A 12,125-nucleotide genomic window follows, 5' to 3' on the forward strand; every position below is an offset into this window, starting at 1 on the left:
ACCCATTCCAGGAGGGGCAAAATACTCTCTACCAGGATTTCCTTCTTAATATATGATTAACATCACCTCTTTTGAACTATTTAATTGTTAAGAAAGGTATTTCAACACAGGTGATTGCAAAGTTAAGAGGGAAGTCCATGTAGACAACATTTTGTCCCTCCTGGAATGAGTCATGTTGGGAGGTATGGATTGTGCATAGCAAATTTAAACTAATAGTTTAATGATGCCATGTACTGTTTATAGCTCCACCTAATTGAGAGGCAACTATTTTATAAAGTTTTCTTGTAGTGGAACAATGACAACTTAAACAATCTTAAAAATAAGATTTTACTTACCGATAAATCTATTTCTCATAGTCCGTAGTGGATGCTGGGGACTCCGTCAGGACCATGGGGAATAGCGGCTCCGCAGGAGACAGGGCACAAAAGCAAGCTTTTAGGATCACATGGTGTGTACTGGCTCCTCCCCCTATGACCCTCCTCCAAGCCTCAGTTAGGTACTGTGCCCGGACGAGCGTACACAATAAGGAAGGATCTTGAATCCCGGGTAAGACTTATACCAGCCACACCAATCACACCGTACAACTTGTGATTTGAACCCAGTTAACAGTATGATAACAATGAAGTAGCCTCTAAAAAAGATGGCTCACAACAATAATAACCCGATTTTTTTGTAACAATAACTATGTACAAGTAATGCAGACAATCCGCACTTGGGATGGGCGCCCAGCATCCACTACGGACTATGAGAAATAGATTTATCGGTAAGTAAAATCTTATTTTCTCTAACGTCCTAGTGGATGCTGGGGACTCCGTCAGGACCATGGGGATTATACCAAAGCTCCCAAACGGGCGGGAGAGTGCGGATGACTCTGCAGCACCGAATGAGAGAACTCCAGGTCCTCCTCAGCCAGGGTATCAAATTTGTAGAATTTAGCAAACGTGTTTGCCCCTGACCAAGTAGCTGCTCGGCAAAGTTGTAAAGCCGAGACCCCTCGGGCAGCCGCCCAAGATGAGCCCACCTTCCTTGTGGAATGGGCATTTACATATTTTGGCTGTGGCAGGCCTGCCACAGAATGTGCAAGCTGAATTGTACTACAAATCCAACGAGCAATAGTCTGCTTAGAAGCAGGAGCACCCAGCTTTTTGGGTGCCTACAATATAAACAGCAAGTCAGACTTTCTGACTCCAGCCGTCCTGGAATTATATATATATATATATATATTTTCAGGGCCCTGACAACGTCTAGCAACTTGGAGTCCTCCAAGTCCCTAGTAGCCGCAGGCACCACAATAGGTTGTTTCAGGTGAAACGCTGACACCACCTTAGGAAGAAACTGGGGACGAGTCCGCAGTTCTGCCCTGTCCGAATGGAAAATCAAATATGGGCTTTTGTAAGACAAAGCCGCCAATTTTGACAATCGCCTGGCCGAGGCCAGGGCCAACAGCATGGTCACTTTCCATGTGAGATATTTCAAATCCACAGATTTGAGTGGTTCAAACCAATATGATTTGAGGAATCCCAACACTACGTTGAGATCCCACGGTGCCACTGGAGGCACACAAGGGCTGTATATGCAATACTCCCTTGACAAACGTCTGGACTTCAGGAACTGAAGCCAATTCTTTTTGGAAGAAAATCTATAGGGCCGAAACTTGAACCTTTATGGACCCCAATTTGAGGCTCATAGACACTCCTGTTTGCAGGAAGTGCAGAAATCGACCTAGTTGAAATTTTTTCGTGGGGCCTTCCTGGCCTCACCCACGCAACATATTTTTACCACATGTGGTGATAACGTTGTGCGGTCACCTCCTTCCTGGCTTTGACCAGGGTAGGTATGACCTCTTCCGGAATGCCTTTTCCCTTAGGATCCGGCGTTCAAACCGCCATGCCGTCAAACGCAGTCGCGGTAAGTCTTGGAACAGACAAGGTCCCTGCTGGAGCAGGTCCTTTCTTAAAGGCCGATGCCACGGTTCCTCTTGGAACAGACATGGTACTTGCTGAAAGCAAATCCCTTCTTAGCTCCCGAGGCCATTAGTCCTCTGTGAGCATCTCTTGAAGTTCCGGTTACCAAGTCCCTCTTGGCCAATCCGGAGCCACGAGTATAGTTCTTACTCCTCTATGTCTTTTAATTCTCAATACCTTGGTTATGAGAAGCAGAGGAGGGAACACATACACCGACTGTTACACCCACGGTGTTACCAGGACGTCCACAGCTATCGCCTGAAGGTCTCGTGACCTGGCGCAATACCTGTCCCATTTTTTGTTCGGGCGGGACGCCATCATGTCCACCTTTGGTCTTTCCCAACGGTTCCCAATCATGCGGAAAACTTCCCGATGAAGTTCCCACTCTCCCGGGTGGAGGTCGTGCCTGCTGAGGAAGTCTGCTTCCCAGTCGTCCACTCCCGGAATGAACACTGCTGACAGTGCTATCACATGATTTTCCGCCTAGCGAAAAATCCTTGCAGTTTTGCCACTGCCCTCCTGCTTCTTGTGCCGCCCTTTCTGTTTACGTGGGCGACTGCCGTGATGTTATCCCACTGGATCAATACCGGCTGACCTTGAAGCAGAGGTCTTGCTAAGCTTAGAGCATTATAAATTTGCTCTTAGCTCCAGTATATTTATGTGGAGAGAATTCTCCAGACTTGATCACACTCCTTGTGTGACTGCTCCCCAGCCTCTCAGGCTGGCCTCCGTGGTCACGAGCATCCAATCCTGAATGCCGAATCTGCGGCCCTCTAGAAGATGAGCACTCTGTAATCACCACAGGAGAGACACCCTTGTCCTTGGATATAGGGTTATCCGCTGATGCATCTGAAGATGCGATCCGGACCATTTGTCCAGCAGATCCCACTGAAGAGTTCTTGCGTGAAATCTGCCGAATGGAAGCGCTTCGTAATAAGCCACCATTTTTTACCAGGACTCTTGTGCAATGATGCACTGACACTTTTCCTGGTTTTAGGAGGATCCCGATTAGCTCGGATAACTCCCTGGCTTTCTCCTCTGGGAGAAACACCTTTTCCTGGACTGTGTCCAAAATCATCCCTAGGACCAGCAGACGTGTCGTCGGAACAACTGCGGTTTTGGAATATTTAGAATCCACCCGTGCTGTCGTAGAACTACTTGAGATAGTGCTACTCCGACCTCCAACTGTTCTCTGGACCTTGTTCTTATCAGGAGGTCGTCCATTTTCTTTGAAGACGAATCCTCCTTTCGGTCATTACCTTGGTAAGGACCCCGGGGTGCCTTGGACAATCCAACGGCATCGTCTTGAAACTGATAGTGACAGTTCTGTACCACGAACTTGAGGTACCCTTGGTGAGAAAAGGCAAATTTTGGGACATGGAGGTAAGCATCCCTGATGTCCCGGGATACCATATAGTCCCCTTGTTCTTTGCTATCACTGCTCTGAGTGACTCTATCTGGATTTGAACCCTTGTAAGTGTTCAAATTTTTCAGATTTAGAATAGGTCTCACCTAGCCTTCAGTACCACCATATAGTGTGGAGTAATACCCCTTTCCTTGTTGTCGGAGGGGTAATTTTATTATCACCTGCTGGGAATACAGCTTGTGAATTGTTTTCAATACTGCCTCCCTGTCGGAGGGAGACATTGGTACAGCAGACTACAGGAACCTGCGAGGGGGGAAACCTCTCGACATTCCAATCTGTACCCCTTGGATACTACTTGTAGGATCCAGGGGTCCTGTACGGTCCCAGCGTCATGCTGAGAACTTGGTAGAAGCGGTGGAGGGCTTCTGTTCCTGGGAATGGGCTGCCTGCTGCAGTCTTCTTCCCTTTCCTCTATCCCTGGGCAGATATGACTCTTATAGGGACGAAAGGACTGAGGCTGAAAAGACGGTGTCTTTTTCTGCAGAGATGTGACTTAGGGTAAAAAACGGTGGATTTTCCAGCAGTTGCCCTGGCCACCAGGTCCCATGGACCGACCCCAAATAACTCCTCCCCTTTATACGGCAATACATCTTTGTGCCGTTTGGAATCTGCATCACCTGACCACTGTCGTGTCCATAAACATCTTCTTGCAGATATGGACATCGCATTTACTCTTGATGCCAGAGTGCAAATATCCCTCTGCGCATCTCGCATATATAGAAATGCATCCTTTAAATGCTCTATAGTCAATAAAATACTGTCCCTGTCAAAGGTATCAATATTTTTAGTCAGGGAATCCGACCAAGCCACCTCAGCTCTGCACATCCAGGCTGAGGCGATCGCTGGTCGCAGTATAACACCAGCATGTGTGTGTATACTTTTTAGGATATTTTTCAGCCTCCTATCAGCTGGCTCCTTAAGTACGGCCCTATCCGTAGATGGTACCGCCACTTGTTCTGATAAGCGTGTGAGCGCCTTATCCACCCTGAGGGGTGTTTCCCACCGCGCCTTAACTTCTGGCGGGAAAGGGTATACCGCCAATAATTTTCTATCGGGGAAAACCCACGCATCATCACACACTTCATTTAATTTATCTGATTCAGGAAAAACTACAGGTAGTTTTTTCACCTCACACATAATACCCTTTTTTGTGGTACTTGGAGTATCAGAAATATGTAACACCTCCTTCATTGCCCTTAACGTGTGGCCCTAAAAGAAAATACGTTTGTTTCTTCACCGTCGACACTGAAATCAGTGTCCGTGTCTGGGTCTGTGTCGACCGACTGAGGTAAATGGGCATTTTACAGCCCCTGACGGTGTTTGAGACGCCTGGACAGATACTAATTTGTTCGCCGGCCCTCTCATGTCGTCAACCGGCTTGCAGCGTGTTGACATTGTCACGTAATTTCCATAAATAAGCCATCCATTCCGGTGTCGACTCCCTAGAGAGTGACATCACCATTACAGGCAATTTGCTCCGCCTCCTCACCAATATTTTCCTCATACATGTCGACACACACGTACCGACATACAGCACACACATAGGGAATGCTCTGATAGAGGACAGGACCCACTAGCCCTTTGGGGAGACAGAGGGAGAGTTTGCCAGCACACACCAAAAGCGCTATAAATGTATATAAACAACCCTAGAAGGTGTTGTTTACTATATATGCGCTCTTAATATATAAATATCGCCAATTTATGCCCCCCTTCTCTTTGTTACCCTGTTTCTGTAGTGCAGTGCAGGGGAGAGTCCTGGGAGCCTTCCTCACCAGCGGAGCTGAGCAGGAAAATGGCGCTGAGTGCTGAGGAGAATAAGCTCCGCCCCTTTTCCGGCGGGCTTCTTCTCCCGGTTTTTAATAAACTGGCCTGGGTTAAAATACATACATATAGCCTTAATGGCTATATGTGATGTATTTATTTTGCCACTAAAGGTAATTATATTGCTGCCCAGGGCGCCCCCAGCAGCGCCCTGCACCCTCCGTGACTGAGTCAGTGAGCCGTGTGACAACAATGGTGCACAGCTGCAGTGCTGTGCGCTACCTTCATGAAGACTGTGGAGTCTTCTGCCGCCTGTTTTCCGGACCTCCGTTCTGCCGTCTCTTCAGCGTCTGTAAGGGGGATCGGCGGCGCGGCTCCGGGACGAACCCCAGGCTGACCTGTGTTCCGACTCCCTCTGGAGCTAAGTGTCCAGTAGCCTAAGACTCCAATCCATCCTGCACGCAGGTGAGTTGGAAATCTCTCCCCAAAGTCCCTCGATGCAGTGATCCTGTTGCCAGCAGGAATCACTGAGATTGAAACCTAAAAAAAAAAAAAAAAAACTTTTCTAAACAGCTCTTTAGGAGAGCCACCTAGATTGCACCCTCTCGGACGGGCACAAAAACCTAACTGAGGCTTGGAGGAGGGTCATAGGGGGAGGAGCCAGTACACACCATGTGATCCTAAAAGCTTGCTTTTGTGCCCTGTCTCCTGCGGAGCCGCTATTCCCCATGGTCCTGACGGAGTCCCCAGCATCCACTAGGACGTTAGAGAAATACACATAGTCAGTGCTTAAAGTGGTCCTAGAGAGGTGGTGGACCCCCTCCCCCCTGATGCCTATGTAATAAAGGTATGCCCCCAAAAGGGGGTGTGGTCTCAAAAAAGGGGCATGGTCACACAATAGTAATATTGCCCATAGTAGTAGCACCCCTAATACGCATAATGTCCTCAGTAGTAGCACCGCGTAATACATATAATGCCCACAGCAGTAGCGCCCCTTATACAATGCCCACAGTAGTAGTGCTCCTTATGCAATGTCCACTGTACTGGTAGTACCCACAGTGGTAGTACCTCTTATATAGAGCCCATAGTAGTGGTGCCCCTCATGCAATGCCCCCAGTAGTAGTGCCCCTTATGTCCCCAGAAGTGATGTCCCTTATGAAGTGCCCCCTTTACAATGCCCTCATTAGTAGTGCCCCCAAAAGTAATGCCCTTAATGGTAATGCCCCTGTGTAGTATTGCCCCCAGTAGTAATGTCGCCTGTAGTAATGCCCCCAGTCATTTAGCTCCAGTAGTTATGCCCCTGTAGTTATGCCCCCAGTGGTAATGCCCCTGCAGTTATGGCCCCAGTACTTTACTCCCCCTTAGTTTAGCCTCCCAGTGGTAATGCCCCCAGTAGTTTAGCACTCATGTAGTTTGCCCCATGTAGTTCAGCCTCCCCTGTAGTTTAGCCCCCAGTGGTAATGCCCCCTGTAGTTTAGCCCCTGCAGTTATGCTCGTAGTAGTTTAGCCCCCCCAGTAGTAATGCCCACAGTAGTTTAGCCTTGTAGTTTAGCCCCATGTAGTTTGCCCCCCTTAGGAATGCCCCCAGTAGTTTAGCCCCCAAATATTAATGCCTCCAGTAGTTTAGCCCCTGTAGTTATGCCCTTGTAGTTATGCCCCTTGTGGTGTATCCTCCAGTAGTTTAGCCCCCTTGTAGTTTGCCCCCTTGTAGCTTACTTCCCAGTAGTAATTCCCCCCTGTAGTTTGCCCCCTTGTTAGTTGGCACCCTTATAGTTTAGCCCCCTTGTAGTTTAGCCCCTGTAGTTGTGCCCCCTGTAGTTTAGCCCCTGTAGTTATGCCCCCAGTAGTAATGCCCCCAAATAGTAATGCCCCCAGTAGTAATGTCCCCCTGTAGTTTGCCCACAGTAGTTAGCCCCATTGTAGTTTGCCCCCAGTAGTTTGCCCCCATGAAGGTTGCTCCCAGTAGTTAGCCCCTTTGTAGTTTGCTTCCTTATAGTTTGCCCCAGTAGCTTGCCCACAGTAGAAGCACTCACACATATACAAAAAAAACCCGAAAAAACACCATACTCCCCAAGCCCCGCTCCCGCATCCAACCACTGCAGTCTTCCTGGCGTCTGCTCCACGGCACTATGGGAGAGACGTCATGACATCTCTCCCATAGCGCAAACTGATAGAGCCGGAAGCCGGAGCTCAGTAGTGAGCTCCTGCCGCCGGCTTCCACTGTGGGGAGAGAGCTGGGCGCCCGCTGGTAACACAATCTCTGCGGGTGCCCGGTATCTTCCTGCGGCGCTGGGCACACATCAGGGTAGGTGAGCCGGAGGAGGCGGAACTGCATTCCGTCTTCAAGTGGAACTGACGGAATGCAGTTCCACCCCGTTCCAGCTCACTTTAACCCCTGCACATAGTCAAATAAAATCAATAATTTATCTTGTCACATGCAAAAATAGCAGCTGCCTCTGTACTACTTACACACTGGGACAGGACTCAGGAGGACTCTTTGTGTATGTGTTTTTCTCTCTCTCTCTAGACCAGAATGCTCTCATTACAGTAGACAACAGGTTGCACAGGACCCAGACACCCAGGTGGGGAGGAGGAGAAGCTGGGTTCCCTGGGTCACTTACAATTCTCACCCCATCCTATCTCTCCTTTCATGAAACCTAATAGTCCTGAGTCTCTGCCTGCACTGCATACTGAGCTGATCACATTCTCTCTGTTTGGTCCTGCTGCTGCGCAAGATGGAGAACTAGCAAAGTCAGTGTGGCCAAGGGACCCTCTGCACACCTTCCTTTCCTGCCCCCTTAATGTGACTGTGCTGTGAGGGCCAGATAACATAGTAACATAATAACATAGTAACATTGCTTCTGAGGTTGAAAAAAGACTATTTGTCCATCGAGGTCAACCTGTTAGTGATCTCCTATACTGTAATATTTTTAAGACTAAGTTTAACTGTGGTGAATGTTTAGCCGTAAACTAAAATAGTCCTTTGATTTTTTTTTTTTTTTGATTTTTTTTTTTTTTTTTATTACTATAGTACATGATTTACCCACCATAACCCTGTCTTTATCCATTTCAATTCCTTATCCATTAGGAATTTTTCTAGCCCATTCTTAAAAGTAATGACCGAGTTCGCCATTACTACTCTCTCAGGCAGGGAATTCCAAATACGTATTGTCCTTACTGTGAAGAAACCTTTCCGTCTCAGTGTACAAAATCTCCTCTCCTCTAACCTAAGAGGATGTCCTCATGACCTTTTTGATGATCTTACCAAAAACAAATCCCTCCGCTAGCTCTGTGTATTGACCCCTTATATATTTGTAAATGTTAATCATGTCCCCTCTTAATCTCCCTTTTTCCAGTGTAAACATGCCTAGCCTAGCAAGCCTTTCCTCGTACTCTAGCGTCTAAAGGATCTAAATAGATTAATCTTTGCAATCCGGTCTCTCTTCATATAGGGCCTGATTCAGGTGCTGTCGTAGCTGCGGCTCATACCGTTGTTCGGTACTTTGCTCATGTGCCGAACCCATACTGTGCATGTGCAGTGCTTTGAATTAATAGATAGACAGTCAATAGGTCGGCACCATATGGTCAACATGCATTAGGTCGACAGGTACAAAAGGTAAACATATGAATGATTGACATTGCTTACAGTTGACCGGTACAAAAGGTCAACAAGTTTAAAATGTCAACATGAAAATGGGCGACACGTGGTTTTTGTCCCAAATTTAGGTTCTTTCCTGATATCTGACCACCATCAGTAGAAGCTTTGGACAAGGTGACTTGCTCTGCTTTGCTCGCCACAGGTTGCTATTCCCAATCATGGCAGTCTTAACAGCAGTGTAGGCCCTTAGGCACAGCAATGCACAGGGGCCCCTACTCATCCTCCAGCAGTAGGGGTGGGGGGTGCTATCAGCGGTAGCTTTGATGTACCGCAGGCTGTAAGGGTGTTCTATCTTCCACTCAGCATGTAGGACCTGGAGCAGTCATTTCTGCTAATTACTCCTTTACTGCACAAATGAGGCAGGAGGGAGAACACTAAACAGTAGAAGGGGGCATTTTGCTGAATGAAGGGGCCCCGGTACATGACTTCCAGGGTGGTAGGGGTTGTGTAATACGTAGGGGAGAGGTGGATAGTGGAGTGGGATTAATATTCGTCATTTTCTGGTAAGAAGGCAACTTGCTTGACTGCAGATATCTCAAGATCCTGGAAATAGAGTTCTTAGCTTTGAATGGTATCAGGGGTGTCAGAACGTTTTTTGGTTGGGGAGGCAAGATAAAATATCAGTTTGGCGCCCCTAAATTCTGGCCTTCTTAGCCAGGTCACTTGTACCTGTAAGGAACTCTATGGGCCTAATTCAGACCTGATCGTAGCCATGCAAAATTTTGCACAGTTACAATCAGTTACTCAGACATGCGGGGGGATGCCCAGCGCAGGGCTAATCTGCCCCGCATGTCTGGCCCTACCCTCTCCCCCCCTTGCACAAGTACAAAAGCATCGCACAGCTGCAATGCTTTTGTACTTGACGAGTAGCTCCCTACCTGCGCAGCTCCTGCCCGCTGGCAGGGAGCTACCCGTTGCTGTCCAGGGCACAGCGGCTGCGTTTGACATCATGCAGCTGCCATGGCCTGCCCCCTGCATGGTCCGGGCACGCCTGCATTGACCGGGCTGCACCCCCAAAATGGCGGGCAAACGCCGCTGGCCCACCCCTTCCCGCCTCTGCCTGTGAATCAGGTAGAGGCGATCACTGGGCTAAGATGGCCATCGATTGTCTGGCATGCGCCGACGCACTGTGGTGCCGGTGCACGTGCAGTACAGACCTGATCGGCTGCTGTGTGGAAACGCACAGCAGTGTTCAGGTCTGAATTAGGCCACATGTCCTTTACTCACATTACACCGCACAGTAGCGTCCGTTAGTCACATTACATCACGCAGTGGTGCCCGTTAGTCACATTACATCACACAGTGGTGCCCGTTAGTCACATTACATCACACAGTAGTGCCCGTTAGTCACATTACACCGCACAGTAGCATCTTTTAAACACGCTACACCACACAGCAGCGTCCGTTAGTCACAATACATTGCAAAGTAGCATATTTACTCACATTACACTGCACAGTAGCGTCTGTTAGTCACATTGCACTGCACAGTAGCATCCGTTAGTCACATTACAGTGCACAGTAGTACCCTTACACAGTACATCATACAGTAGAGCCCCTTATACACTTCACACCACACAGAAGAGCCGGTTATACACATTACACCACAGCAGAGCCCCTTATACACGTTACGCTACAGTAGAGCACCTTATACATGTAATGCCAGGTAGAGCTGCTTAAACACATTATGTCAAGTACAGCCAAAACACCTCCTACCTGCCACCCAAAAAACAGTCTGGTTCAGTAGGTTAAGAAAATGTCAGTTTAATGGTTTTGGTGCTTTATTCTGTTTGTCTGGCCCTGAGGACAGGGTGTTTCCCCGAAACATGCTGGCTCATTAAACGGACATTTTCTTAACCTACTGAACCAGACTGTTTGAGTGCTGCTGCTACTTCTCTGCCTACATAGTGATTCCCCGAGAGTTCACCTGAAGGGCATCACAGCACAAATGATCATTGAGACAGGAGTGCCGGATAGAAAGGACTATATATATATATATATATATATATATATATATATATATGTTATAAGTGCTCAGTCCAAGGAAGGGGATTGTTACCCCAAAACGTCACATATTAAACAGCATGCCCTACGGGGCTTTATGTACTAAACCAGCGTTTGTGAGTCTCTGAGTGCCGCCTATGTTTTGGAGAAGATATATATGCAGGCTAAGCACCTGGAAGGAGGGTACCTGAGCCAGTTTCACGTAAGTCCAGAGCGTTGGGGGTTTGTTTCTCTCTCTCTCATGGCAGTTAATTTAGATTTTACAATAACTCTGTTTTCCCTTTTTGGTCTAGTGTGAAAATATTCAGCAGGTGCTCACTATTCCTACTATTTAGAGAGCATCTTCCTGCAGCTCTATCTGAAATTCCCTTGTTTTTGGGAACCGATAGAGGACTATGTTGCCATTATCTAGCTGTATCTGTCCAAGGTGTATGATGGTATGTAGCGAAGTCCGGCAGTAATTACCGCAGAGCCGCTGTAACTTCCTGGATCCCAGCGGACACATGGCTCAGCAGAGCAGTGGAGAGGCAGGCCGCAGCTGCTGCACACAAATTCGGGGGAGGTGGAGCCGCGGGATGGACGAGGGGATGGAGCTGAGTAAAGGCGGAATCTACAATGGCCATGGACCAGGAGAGGAGGAGGTACGCAGCGAAGACTGAGCCTGTAGAGAAGCCATGCTAGAAGCGGACAGCGCCACTGCCTGTCATACCATTTGACAGGTGCAGCACCTGTCAAATGGTATGACAGGCAGCGGCGCTGTCAGCGTCTAGCAGCAACTGCGGAATACAGCAGAGTTGCAGAGCAGGGAGAGCTCAAGCTCGACACCTCCCTGCTTTGCAGACTCTGCTGGGCGGTACACAGAGGGCTCCGTTGCAGCTGGTAGACAGGGTATTAATTTGGGTGGTTGGCGCCTTTCTCATGTTTGGGGGGAGCGAGCTGCTCCCCCATTCCGATGCCCCTGAATGGGATAAAAAATTAGAGAGTCCCACCTTTCAGGAGGTACTGGGGACTTGGGGGTCAGAGATCAGGAGCCAGAGCAATCCACCGACAAATTTATAAAACTGCATATTGGCCCTCATTCCGAGTTGATCGCTACGGATCTTCTCATCACAGGCAGCGGGAAACGGCCCAATGCGCACACGCAAAGGCTACAAAACGCATGCACACAGTGGCCCGTGCGATGAATGTGTAGAAATACAAACGCTTTTTGAGTTTGCAGTGGGCCAACGACAAAGAGGCGTATTGAAGGCGGTGCGGGGGCAAGGCTTCGCTAGCTCACGAAAATGGGCGTGACATTGGGTGTCTACTGTGGGAG

General features: G+C 48.4%; 2 protein-coding genes across 6 annotated transcripts in view; one reads left to right on the forward strand and one right to left on the reverse strand.

Annotated features, from left to right (window-relative positions):
* Nucleotides 1–12,125, forward strand: part of MARS2 (methionyl-tRNA synthetase 2, mitochondrial) — a 353,599-nt gene that overhangs the window by 303,962 nt on the left and 37,512 nt on the right. The window lies entirely within an intron of this gene.
* Nucleotides 1–12,125, reverse strand: part of LOC135055001 (cyclic AMP-dependent transcription factor ATF-7-like) — a 306,652-nt gene that overhangs the window by 70,684 nt on the left and 223,843 nt on the right. The window lies entirely within an intron of this gene.

This window comes from Pseudophryne corroboree, chromosome 3 (genome assembly GCF_028390025.1).
Source record: "Pseudophryne corroboree isolate aPseCor3 chromosome 3, aPseCor3.hap2, whole genome shotgun sequence".
Classification (NCBI taxonomy): domain Eukaryota; kingdom Metazoa; phylum Chordata; class Amphibia; order Anura; family Myobatrachidae; genus Pseudophryne; species Pseudophryne corroboree.